Source organism: Macaca mulatta, chromosome 9, assembly GCF_049350105.2.
Source record: "Macaca mulatta isolate MMU2019108-1 chromosome 9, T2T-MMU8v2.0, whole genome shotgun sequence".
Lineage (NCBI taxonomy): Eukaryota > Metazoa > Chordata > Mammalia > Primates > Cercopithecidae > Macaca > Macaca mulatta.
The window spans coordinates 80,788,096-80,801,690 of NC_133414.1; the positions used below are offsets into that span (position 1 = coordinate 80,788,096).

At 49.5% G+C, this 13,595-nt stretch overlaps 1 pseudogene; it reads left to right on the forward strand.

Annotated features, from left to right (window-relative positions):
- The first annotated feature begins 3,928 nt into the window (after positions 1–3,928).
- On the forward strand, positions 3,929–6,898 carry LOC144331442 (uncharacterized; annotated as a pseudogene).
- The last annotated feature ends 6,697 nt before the right edge of the window (positions 6,899–13,595 follow it).

The window sequence follows — 13,595 nt, forward strand, 5'->3', positions numbered from 1 at the left end:
CCTTAGCCTCCGAGTAGCTGGGATTACAGGCACACAACAACATGCCCAGCTAATTTTTGTATTTTTAGTATAGACGGGATTTCATCATGTTGGCCAAGCTGGTCTCAAATTCCTGACCTCAGGTATTCCACCCACCTTGGCCTCTCAAAGTGCTGGGATTACAGGCGTGAGCCACCGTGCCAGGTCTCACCATTGTTTCTGATCAGAAATCAGTGGTTAATTTTATCATGGTGCTCTTGTACATGAAGAGAAGTTTTTGTCTGACAGCTTTCAATATTTACTCTTTATCTTTTCATAGTTTGACGCAATGTGTGTAGGAGTGGATATCTTGGTTCTTATTTTACTAAAAGTAAACATTGACTCTATAGATTAATGTTTCATATTAAATTTGGTAAGTTTTCAACCATTATTTCTATAAATAATTCTTTCCCCTTTCTTTCTGAGACTCTCATTCTACATATGTTGTGCTTGATGTTTCATAAGTCATTTTTCTTTTTCTTTTTCTTTCTTCCTCTTTTTTTTTTTTTGAGACGGAGTCTCGCTCTGTCGCCCAGGCTGGAGTGCAGTGACCGGATCTCAGCTCACTGCAAGCTCCGCCTCCCAGGTTTATGCCATCCTCCTGCCTCAGCCACCCAAGTAGCTGGGACCACAGGCGCCCGCCACCTCGCCCAGCTAGTTTTTTGTATTTTTTAGTAGAGACAGGGTTTCACCATGTTCGCCAGGATGGTCTCGATCTCCTGACCTCATGATCCTCCCATCTCGGCCTCCCAAAATGCTGGAATTACAGGCTTGAGCCACCACGCCCGGCCTCTTTTTTTTTTTTTTTTGAGACAGAGTTTTGCTCTTGTTGCCCAGGCTGGAGTGAAATGGCGTGATCTTGGCTCACTGCAACCTCTGCCTCCCAGGTTCAAGCGATTCTCCTGCCTCAGCCTCCCGAGTAGCTAGGATTACAGGCATGCGCCACCACGCCCGGCTAATTTTGTATTTTTAGTAGAGACAGGGCTTCTCCATGTTGGTCAGGCTGGTCTTGAATTCCTGACCTCAGGTGATCTGCCTGCCTCGGCCTCACAAAGTGCTGGGATCACAGGCACGAGCCACTGTGCCCAGCCCTTTTTTAGTTCTTTTAACATGCAGTAACTGCTTTGAAGTTTTTGTTTGCTAAGTGTGATGTCTAGGGACACTTAAAGACAGTTTCTATTAACTGGTTTCCTACCACATTTTCCTGTTTCTTTTCATCTTGTAACTTATCATTGAACACTGGATACTTAGGTTATAGACTGTTCAACTCTGGATTCTGATTCTTTTCTCCTGGAATTGTTGTTACTGTTTTGTTCATTTGTTTGTAACCCCCCAGTACTAAATTTGTAAATTCTGTCAGCAGTGTGTAGCCACAACCATCTCTGCTCATTTTTTGTTTATGTTCTTATGCATGGCTTCCTAGAAACCACTCCTTTATCTGCATGCACGGTATTCTGCCAACAGTTGTCTGAATTTGTACACTAACACCTGGAGTCGGTGAGGCTTCCACTGTTGCTGATGGATCTACCTGTGGACTAGGGCGTGCACACAGAGCTCAGGCCATCTGCTTTCCACAGGCATCTCCTCTTGCTGTGTCTTCTCCTCACATGCGCTCAGGCACCATCATCAGTCAGGGATGTTGGGTGGTTTGGGCAGGTTCTGGTCTCTGAGGAGACTAGCAGAGCTACTGGTCCTTCCTGTTTGTTTGCATCAATATCCCTATTTGAAAATTCTCCAAATCATGTCATCACCTTCTGGTGGTGACAGCAAAGCTGCTGGTTTCATGGCATTCAATAAATGTATTTTACATTTAGGTCTATGGGCCTGGCATGGTGGCTCACGCCTGTAATCCCAGCACTTTGGGAGACTGAGGTGGGCGGATCACCCGAGGATAGAGGTTCAAGACCAGCCTGGCCAACATGGTGAAACCCTGTCTCTACTAAAAATCCAAAAATTAGCCGGGCGTGATGGCAGGCGCCTGTAATCCCAGCTACTTGGGGGGGCTGAGGCAGGAGAGTCACTTGAACTCAGGAGGCGGAGGTTGCAGTGAGCTGAGATTGTATACAATAAACAAATGATTTAATGCCCATACAATAGAGTGCTGTGAAGCTCTTTAGAAGAATGCCACGAGGATGATCAACACATACTATTCTCCTGGATGAGGATTATTACCATCAGCTCCATTTTTCAGATGAGAAAACTGAGAGAGAGAGTTACATAATTTTCCGAAGGTCACTCCCCACTGAATGTAGGAGCAGGGATATGACAGCCACCTGATCACAGCCAAGAACAGCATTCTCTCCTCTGCTCTCCTCCACGGTCCCCTGTGACTCCGAGGAGACCTACCCAGCTCTGCAGTCCCCAGAGCCCTGGTGTCCATAACCCAAGGAAGGGGAAGAGGCCATGAGAAGATCTTGGGCTTTCTCACTCTCTGAAAATGAGCAACTGAGAAAGAGACTTGACTTTGCTTAGAAGTATAAAGAAATGCGACATTTATGCCTATCAAATATTAGAAGCAGTTTGTCTATTTAACACGTGTTAGTATCGGTGTCCCTTGTTATTCAAACTCTCCCTATCAAACTCAAGAATCAAAGTCAGTTAACTTTGTCGATAAATCCCTTTCTCTCTACACCCTTGCTACTCACTGTCTCAAGACCCAAACTTACTGGGACAAGGCGCTGTCCCTCCTGATTCAAGCCTGGTGTCTGCCTCTCACTATGCAAATCAGGAGCCAGAGAGCAGAGGAGAGCGGCGGCTGTGAGTGCACAGAGCACACACATGCTTTCTCGGATTGCCCCCCTACCCTACCCCCATTATCTCTATGGGTGTGATGATGAGAAGCTTTCACTTTTCCAGTGAGTTACTGTGCTGCTTTGACTTTCACAAGCATTGTCGCCTTGATGGATTTTTGTAAATACAGCTGTCAGTGGATGCCTCTTGCCCCCATCTCAGGAACCATAACCCAGATTCCCAAAGGGGAGCTTGACCACATGGATGGAAACTGAGGCCCTCAGAGAGACCATCAGCCTTGATCCCTTGCTCCTATTCAAAGATCTCAACATTACTGGAGCCTTCCTTGGGGCAGCCGGACATTCCTGTGTTGATGAAGCACCCACTCACGTGCCATGGGAACTTTGTAGATTTTATCGTGGTGCAAACAACTCCCTATGAGGCCCTCAGTGCCCAGGGTCCATTGTTGGGTGCTTTTGAGGGTGGGAGGTGGAGGTGTTTCCATTTTGCTTGGGGGATCAGCATCACCCTTTCTTTCTCCTTTTCCTCTGGGCTGGTGCTCAGATGGTGAGAGCACTGTGCTGATGAGGTGGGCCCTGGGGTGGAACCCATGGCCCCCTCTGACTCCCAGGAGACCTGGCCAACTGCAGCGGCCCCCGTGGACCAGCAGAGGGACAAGAAAGGAGCTGACGTGGAGTAGCTGAGGCCCACTAGGGGCTCCTGCAGAGTCCATCCGCCTGTGGACAGCAGCTCAGGGCTTCAGCTGCTTCCGGAGAGGAAGCACCTCTTCCTAGACTGAAGTATTGTTTTGGTTAAAAAAAAAAAAAAAAACTTGACTTTTTCATCTTGGTGTAAATTTTTGTTTGTACCAATGTGTTAGTTGTGACAGTTACCACTATTTGTTTTTTGTTTTTTTTTTCTTTTTACATTTTTGAAATTATTTATAGAAATGGGCTCTTGTTACGTTGCCCAGGCTGGTTTCAGACTCCTGGCCTCAGTGGTCCTCCCACCTTGGCCTCCCAAAGTGCTGGGACTGCAGGTGTGAGCTGTGGCACCTGGCCTGTTTTTCTTTATTACTACATATATTATATGGAGCCTTAAAGCCTCCTGGAGTGAGAGCTAGTTCATAACCACACTGTTTGGAGACAAGAGAACTACCTGGAATTCTTGTTCTCTAAAGATGTGGAATTATCATCCCAACAACAGCCATCCTTCACTCTGTCTGGGGACCCTCAGGTGTGGTCCATCCATACCCTTAGTGTTTACCTCCGTCCTTGGTACACTTAGGTGTGGCCCATCCAGCCCCTCAGTGTTTCCCTCGGTCCTGGGGTCGCTCAGGTGTGGCCTATCCATCCCCTCAGTGTTTCCTTCTGTCCTGGGGACCCTCAGGTGTGGTCCATCCATCCCCTCAGTGTTTCCCTCGGTCCTGGTGTCGCTCAGGTGTGATCCATCCCCTTAGTGTTTTACTTCCCACTTTCTCTACGTTTTGTTTCCAATCTTCCCACACAGGTGGAGAGAAGAGGAGATCCCATTGCCTGTGAGGAGGACACGGCTCCTGGGTGGGCCCTGCAGATTGTGAAGTTCAAGTCACAGCTCCCGGGGAGGTCTCTGTGTGTAAAGAACGTGGGGGCGAGACAGATGCAGGAACCACACTCTGCCCTGCTCTGTACCTCTGAGTGTTGATCCAGCTGCCTTGTGACCAGAACACTTAGAAGAACCATGGACCTTGCAAGAGGGCAGGTTTGGAGAGTGAGATGAGCACGCTTGAGGGATTAAAGTGTAACTTGAACCACTGCCTTGCAAACTGCGTGAGGGCGTGCAGGTGTGTGTCTGTGGGTGTGTGTGTGCTGGGAGGATGTTTAACAGCCTCACGGAGGAGTAACTAACACACAAGAGAACAAGGCTCGGTGTGGTGGCTCACGCCTGTAATCCCAGCACTTTGGGAGACTGAGGTGGGTGGATCACCTGAGGTCGGGAATTGGAGACCCACCTGACCAACATGGTGAAACCCCATTTCCACTAAAAATACAAAAAATTAGCCAGGAGTAGTGGTGGGTGCCTGTAATCCCAGCTACTCTGGAGGAGGAGGCAGGAGAATCACTTGAACCCGGGAGGTGGAGATTGCAATGAGCCAAGATTGTGCCACTACACTCCAGCCTGGGCAACAAGAGCGAAATTCCATCTCAAAAAAAAAAAAATTTGATCAATTTTGACACACGTACATACCTGCAAAACCATGACCATAGTCAAGATCAGGAGCATCACGACTCCCAAAGCTTCCTCATGCTTCTTTGGAATCCCTCCCTGCAGCCCCTCCCACCCTATCCCATCTCAAGGAGCCACTGATTTGCTTTCTGTCACTAGTCAGTAGATGTGCAATTTCCTTAATATCATTTCTGAGCCCGGGAGGCAAATACTTTCTTTTTAGTGGGTGGACATTTCGTGGCATGTTTAAGCTTTTGAATTCAGAGCGTGAGAGAATGAGAAAGAAAAGGCTGGTCTGGGTCACTCCTAAGAGGCCTGGCCCTAACCACTGCCCCAGCGTGGCTCACGTGCCCTGGAGCCCCTGTGCACAGGACAGCCCTGACTGCCCTTCTACAAGCTTTGTAGCTCCCCCATTACCTTTCCTGGACCAGCTGGTACAATCTCAAACTTTTCACCAATTCTGACATCTCAACAACTCACGCCAGAGACAGGAGGTGTGGGAACCAGCAGCTGCGACCTCACCTCTGGTCCCCGGAACACTGAGCTGTTAAACGTAAGGTACGTCTTTCTTCTTCCCTTCCCAGGGAGAATGCTCTGCTCTTCTTCCCGCTGGATCCCTCCTCTACCTGCTTCTCTCCCACCTCCTGCAGCCCCTGGAGCCCCATGGCGAGGCAGGCAGACTCATCTGTACCCTCATTCTGTTTGCAGAACCACATCTCTGGCCTGGCTTTGCCCAAGGACACCACACCTTCTCCATTCCTCATGCCCTGTCCCTGTGGGCAGGTGGGACTGGGATGGGCACCCACCTGGCCCACAACGGCATCAGGCCCACTCTCTCTAATGCAGGAAGAGTTCCAGACACCGGGAGTCATAGAAATTGTCCTCATCCCGATCATCTCCTGACTTGGCAAATGATGATGAAGACAGTTTTCCCACAAGATAGGCATCGCCTCTGGGACAGTGCCTCATTTATTTTCTAGCACAAAATAGACATTGGAACAGTGGGGCTTTATAGGCATATGGAGATTTTTAAGGCTCCTTAGGGGGCAGGTAAAAATTTCTTCAATAAGACAAACAAAGCACTATCCCAAAAGAAAATGATTGATACATTGGGTGATAGTAAAATTAAGAATTTTTTCATCAATAAGAGAGTAAAAACATGGGACCGGGTGTGGTGACTCATGCTGTAATTCCAGCACTTTGGAAGGCCAAGGTGGGGGGTATCACTTGAGGTCAGGAGTTAGAGAACAGCCTGAGCAACTTAGCAAGACCTTGTCTCTACCAAAAATGAAAAATTAGCTGGGTGTGGTGGTGCACACCTGTGGTCCCAGATACTTGGGAGGCTGAGGCAGGAAGATCATTTGAGCCTGGGAGGTTGAGGCTGCAGTGAGCCATGAGTATGCCACGGCACTCCAGCCTGGGTGACAGGGTGAGACTCTGTCTCTTAAAAAAAAAAAAAAGAGGTGAGTAATGGAGGAGGGTGAAAAGATAAGTCACAGGTAGAGTATAAAGAGAATTCCTACAAATTAAAATGAAAAATGCATGCAGGGCTTAATACCTAGGTGACGGGTTGCTAAGTGCAGCAAACCACCATGGCACACATTTACCTATGTAACAAACCTGCACATTCTGTACATGTATCCCAGAACTTGAAGTAAAATAATTTTTTTTTTTTTTTTGAGACGGAGTCTCGCTCTGTCGCCCAGGCTGGAGTGCAGTGGCCGGATCTCAGCTCACTGCAAGCTCCGCCTCCCGGGTTTACGCCATTCTCCTGCCTCAGCCTCCTGAGTAGCTGGGACCACAGGCGCCCGCCACCTCGCCCGGCTAGTTTTTTGTATTTTTTAGTAGAGACGGGGTTTCACCGTGTTTGCCAGGATGGTCTCGATCTCCCGACCTCGTGATCCGCCCGTCTCGGCCTCCCAAAGTGCTGGGATTACAGGCTTGAGCCACCGCGCCCGGCCAAATTTTTTTTTTTAATTAAGAAAAAAGCTGGCAGACCAATAGGACAATGGGTGAAAGAAATGAAGCGAGACAAAAAAGGGAAGGAAGAAAGGGAGGGAGGGGCCGGGCGTGGTGGCGGGCTCAAAAAAAAAAAAAAAAAAAAAGAAAGAAAGGGAGGGAGGAGGGAGGAATGGAGAGGAAAAAACAAATGAACATCCAAATGGCCAAAAAGCATATAAAACATGCTCAACCTCATATGCCATCAAATTTAAACCACAATGAGAAACCAATATTACACCTACCAGAATGGTTAAAATTAAAAACACTGTTGATACCAAGTTTGGGCAAGAATGTGGAGTAACTGAAACTTTATATACTACTATTGGGAATGTAAAATAGCACAACTACTTTGGAAAACCCTTGAGTAATACCTACTAAAGGAGACCACACCTGTGACCCCCACATTCCACTCCTATGCATAGACCCAAAAGAATTGTGCACTGTACATGTGTTCACCAAATGATGTGCACTAGAATGTTCATATCAGCACCATTCACAATAGCCCCAACTTCCAACAGGAGAATGGATAAGTACCTCTCAGTATATTTATAGAGTAAAATTCTTACAGCACTGAAAATGGATTAACAGCTGCCATGCACAGTTGGTGAATCTCAGCAACATAATGTTGAGCAGAAGAAGCCAGACACAAATGAATGCATACTGCACGATTCTATTTCTGTGAAACAGGCAAAAGAAACATCTGGTGAGTTGGGAAAGCGATTATCTTAGTGCTGTTGGGGAGGATGGCTCTGGTAATATTCTACTTCTTGATCTGAGGGCTGGTGTCCCAGACTTAGTCACTCTATGATAATTTACCTAGCTGCCCTCTGGGGATTGGTGGCTTCTCTGTATGAATATTACACTTCAATTAAATAGTCAACAACAAAAATCTAACAATCAAATTAAGAAGTGAGCAAGGCCAGGCGCAGTGGCTCACACCTGTAATCCTAGCACTTTGAGAGGCTGAGGCGGGCAGATTACCTGAGGTCAGGAGTTCGAGACCAGCCTGGCCAACATGGTGAAACCCCATCTCTACTAAAAATACAAAAATTAGCTGGGCGTGGTGGCGTGTGCCTGTAATCCCAGCTACTTTGGAGGCTGAGGCAGGAGAATCACTTAAACCCGGGAGGTTGAGGTTGCAGTGAGCCCAGATCACACCACTGCACTCCAGCCTGGGTGACAGAGCGAGACTCTGTCTTAAAAAAAATAATGAAATAAAATAAGCAAAGGACTTGAATAGACATTTCTCCATAATCAGCATCACTAATCATTAGGGAGATGGAAAAATGACAACGAGATACCATTTCACTCCTACTACATTGACTAGTATCAAAGAAAACCCAGAAAATAACGAATGTTGGTGAGGATGTGGAGAAACTGGAACCCTTGTGCACTGCTGGTGGGAATGTAAAATAGTGCCGCCCCTCTAGAAAACAGTATGGGGGTTCCTCGAGAAATTATACATAGGGACGCTCTAAGAATTCCACTTCTGGGTGTATATCCCCCCAAAATTGAAAGCAAGGAAATAAAGAGACACTCACCCATCCCTGTCGATAGCAGTGTTATTCACAATAGATAAAAGGTGGGAGCAATTCGGCCAGGTGCAGTGGCTCATGCCTGTAATCCCAGCACTTTGGGAGACCGATGTGGGTGGATCATGAGGTCAGGAATTCAAGATCAGTCTGACCAACATAGTGAAACTCCATCTCTACTAAAAATACAACAACAACAACAAAAAAAAACGGCCAGGTGCAGAGTGGCTCACGCCTATAATCCCAATACTTTGGGGGGTCAAGGCGGGCAGATCACCTGAGATCAGGAGTTTGAGACCAGCCTGGCCAGCATGGTGAAACCCTGTCTCTACTAAAAATACAAAAAAAATTAGCTGGGCATGGTGGTGGGAGCCTGTAATCCAAGCTACTTGGGGGGCTGAGGCAGGAAAATAATTTGAACCCGGAAGGTGGAGGTTGCAGTGAGCTCAGATTGCTCCATTGCACTCTAGCCTGGGCAACAAAAGTGAGACTCCATCTCAACAGAAAAACAACCAACCAACCAAAAAAATTAGCCAGGTGTCGGGGCACGCACCTGTAATCCCAACTGCTCAGGAGGCTGAGGCAGGAGAATCGCTTAAACCCAGGAGGCAGAGGTTGCAGTGGAAGAGAAACCTGCAGAGATGCTGGCTGTGTCTAGACCAAGAGCGGGCCTGTCCTGGTGCACACAATAAAGTGTTCAAGGCAGTTTATTAAAGTAAAAGAGAAAATACGACCTCTGTGTTAGTTTCCTGTGGCTGCTGTAACAAGCTACCACAGGCCTGGGGGTTCACAGCAACAGAAACTTATTCCCTCACAGTCCCGGGGGCCAGAAGACAGAAATCAAGGCCTGGAGAAGGCAGGGCCATGCTCCCTCCTGAGGCTCTCGGGGAGGAGCCTCCTGGCCTCTTCCGGCCTCCGGCGGCTGCCCTGGCATTCCTGCGCTGTGGCTGCATCTCCAAGACCTGCTCCGTCTTTCACAGGGCCTTGTTGCTTGTGCAGCTCTGGGTCGAAGCTCCCTTGGACTCTCTCTTCTAGGACATTAAGGGCCTGCCTGGATGACTCAGGATACGCTCCTCCTCTCAGGGTTTCTCTCTAATCACGTCTTTTGCCATTCCAGCTGATGCTCGCGGGCTCCAGGGCTCAGACACGAGTGTATCTGTGGAGCCATGATCGGCCTACCATAACCTCCAAGTCATTCGAAAGAGGAAGGGGAATACGAAAACTGAGTCTCTCTACTAGAAGTTAGGAAAGGAGAGATAAAATAGAAGTTCAGAAAAGCCAGAACAAAAAATTAAGTGGTAGAAATAATTATCATAGATCAATAAAAACGAGAACCATAAATGTACAGAACAGAGCCCACTTACAGAGGAGGAGGGAGGCTCAGGTGTGAAGGACATGACCAGGGGACACGCTGCTGAGTGGCCCCATCCCCATCCAGGCCACAGACTGTCCCCAGGGACCCCTGGGCCACATAAGCAGAAGCTAGAGGGCGTGGGCCTCTTGGGCCGGGAGTCTCAGAGCCTGTGATGGTTAATTTCATGGGTCTGCATAACTGGCCCACAGAGGGCAGACATTTGGCCAAACATTATTCTAGGTGTGTGTGAGGAAGTTCTAGGTGAGGTTAACACTTGAACCAGTGGATTGCAAAGCAGACGGCCCTCCCCAGTGTGGGTGGCCCCTACAATCCATCAAAGACCTGAGCAGAACACAAAAGCCAGGTAGGAGAGAAATCATTCTGGGTTTGGTGATAGGGTGCTCGCATGTGGCCGTTGTGAAGGATGCTCCAGGGGACACAAAGGCTCTGGTGTCTGGGAGGAGCTCAGGGATGGATGATAGAGACCCAAAGGACCCTACGGAGGTCTTCGGGACTGATGATGGCATGGAGGCCAGAGGAGCTGGGGGAGCCTGTGGGGACACATGGAAGCTGGTGGGAGAAGCTTTCCCACGTCCCCCACATGGCCAGTGGTTCCTGGCAGGTGCTCGTTTGTACACTGGCCCCGGGCAGTCTTCGCGTGGAAGGTGATGGGAGCTGCCCTCCCTAGGGAGCTTCCTCAGGCGCCTGCAGGAGACAGGAGCACAGGCTGCTGCCAGGAGCACTGGGCACCTGTGGTCCAGGCCCCTCCACGGCTCCCCACGCTGACTTCACAAAGCTCTGCCTACCCCTGCCCCACAGCTTTAGCGACATCACAGCTGTGATCTCCCCTCTCAGATCAGCTCCAGGCCCTGGGGTGGCATCCTAGGTCCTGGTAGGAAGGAGGACATGGGAGAGAAGGGGAGAGAGCCTCACTTTTCCAGCAGGAGAGTGTGGTCCTTAGCGTTCTCCAGTTCTTTCAAGAGACTTCTACAAGCTGGAAAGCAGGAGATGGGTTATGGTGGTGAGGGTGGGATTAACACTTGAATTAGTGGACTGCAAAGCAAAGGCACTCAGTCTGGCCAGAAGGGGGTGACTACCTCCCACAGGCCCTCGAGTGGTGGGTGCATAACAGGCCAGCCTCTCCTGGCTGGGCTTTCCCCTGGGTAAAATGAGGTGGGAGCACTGGCCAGCAGATGAGGGCAGAATCCCACCCTCCTGGCTCCACAAAAGGACAGAGCCCTGTACAGCAAAGACTTCAGGAGGTGGCCAGATGCAGTGGCTCACACCTGTAATCCCAGCACTTTGGGAGGCCAGGGCAGGCAGATCACCTGAGGTCAGGAGTTCAAGGGCAGCCTGGCCAACATGGTGAAACCCCATCTCTACTAAAAATATGAAAAATTAGCTGGGTGTGGTGGTGGGCACTTATAATCCCAGCTACTCCAGAAGCTGATGAAGGAGAATCGCTTGAATCAGGGAGGTGGAGGTTGCAGTGAGCCGAGATTGCGCCGCTGCACTCCAGCCTGGGCGACAGAGCAAGACTCCATCTCCAAAAAAAAAAAAAAGACTCCAGGAGGCGTTGACCCTGGGAGTTTTTCTCCAGCCTCATAGCCCATCTTGCGTGCAAGTGACAACATGTAGCTTTCCTTTTGTGAGGGGACCCTGTGGGATTCACTCCCTTTTCCTATTTCCTCCTGGGTGAAGCCTTGTGTGTCGGGACAATGTGGGGTCAGGGACTGTCTGGGTGACCCTGGCGAGCCTCTCCTTATGGAGTTCTAGGAGCCATCAGGGCAAGGGGAGCACACCCAGGACGGCCGCCCCCAGGGGTGTTTGGATACAGACCAGGAGCAGGCTGCTTTGTGATGGTGAGGGGAGGTGATGAGACTCCCCCGAGAGGCTCCCTTGGGCGCTGGAAAGATGGGACATGGGGAACTGCCTCCTGCCTGGACCAGCTGATGCCCAGAGCCACTCCTTTGGGTCCTCATCCCTCCTTCCAGGCAGTGGGGACGTGGGTTTCCAGGGGAATCCAGGCCTTTAGGGAGAGTGGGAATCTGACTTTGATCTTGCAGCTCTGCACTTTTCCTGCACATTTGCTGATTAGTTTATGTCTGCCAGGGGCTCAGGGCCAGGGCTAAGTCCCAGGGTCTTAGGGTAGGAAAGATGATTCCTCAGATTTTCTGCAGGCATTTGAGCATAGTAGAAAGATCAGTGGAGCCTCCAGTGAAACTTGGCAGATTGAGCACTTCATTTATTTTCACTCTCCCAGGATCCTTCCCAAATTATCATAAATAAATAGAGAATTCTGAAACCTACAAGGAAAAATACAGCAAAAGAACAATGAATCGGCTGGGCACGATGGCTCAAGCCTGTAATCCCAACACTTTGGGAGGCTGAGACGGGCGGATCATGAGGTCAGGAGATCGAGACCATCCTGGCTAACACGGTGAAACCCCGTCTCTACTAAAAAATACAAAAAACTAGCCAGGCGAGGTGGCGGGCACCTGTAGTCCCAGCTACTCGGGAGGCTGAGGCAGGAGAATGGCGTAAACCTGGGAGGTGGAGCTTGCAGTGAGCTGAGATCCGGCCACTGCACTCCAGCCTGGGCGACAGAGCGAGACTCCGTCTCAAAACAAAACAAAACAAAACAAAACAAAAAAAACAAAAAAAAAAACAATGAACCAGTTTCAAAGCCTAGGAGGAGAGGCCATAGGATAACTGAAAGCAACACCCTGTGGGACTGGAGAGCAGACGGTTTCGTAGAAACAGCACCCAGTCCCACAGAAGGAACTTGAGGAGAAGCAAGGTGACCGAGCCAGCAGAGCCGGGACCCAGACCCCCACCCTAGCCTGTGGGAGCTGCAGGTGTGTTCTGGGAACACACTGTTCTGTCCCTTCTATTTTTCTCATTTTATAAACTCTGGTTCTAGAAACAACTCACCTGCAGCCAGCTGGCTGGACCAGCATGTGGTAATGGGGCTGGACTATTTACAGCCCTACTTACAGGCTGTACCACGGCCACCTCCCAGCACGGTGCTCAGCTACGAGGTCAAAATAAGGTAGAGCCAGCTAGGTGAGGTGGGGCAGGGGGACGGGAGCTGTACACACAAGTGCTGGGGGCTCAGGGGCTCAATACTGTCCAGGGTCGGGGCTGTAAAGATGGCCAGTGTGGCGCCTGTGTCACGGGGAGGAAGCCTGCAGGGAAAATGTCATTCTCATCACATCACATCACACCAAGGGTATCTGCTATTAACATGGCTTATTGCTTTTTAAAAAAAAATTTTTTTTTTTTTGAGACGGAGTCTCGCTCTGTCGCCCAGGCTGGAGTGCAGTGGCGCGATCTGGGCTCACTGCAAGCTCCGCCTCCCGGGTTCACGCCATTCTCCTGCCTCAGCCTCCCGAGTAGCTGGGTCTACAGGTACCCGCCACCTTGCCCGGCTAGTTTTTTTGTATTTTTTTTAGTAGAGACAGGGTTTCACCGTATTAGCCAGGATGGTCTCGATCTGCTGACCTCGTGATCTGCCCATCTCGGCCTCCCAAAGTGCTGGGATTACAGGCTTGAGCCACCACACCCGGCCTTAAAAAAATTTTAGATTCAGTAGGTACACGTGCAGGGTTGTTACATGGATAAACTGTGTGGTACTGAGGTTTGGGCTTCTAGCGAACCTGTCACTTAAATAGTGAACACAGTATCTAACAGGTAGTTTTTCAGCCCTTCCCCTGCTCCCGCTCTCCCCACTTTTTGAGTTCTCAGTCACTTTT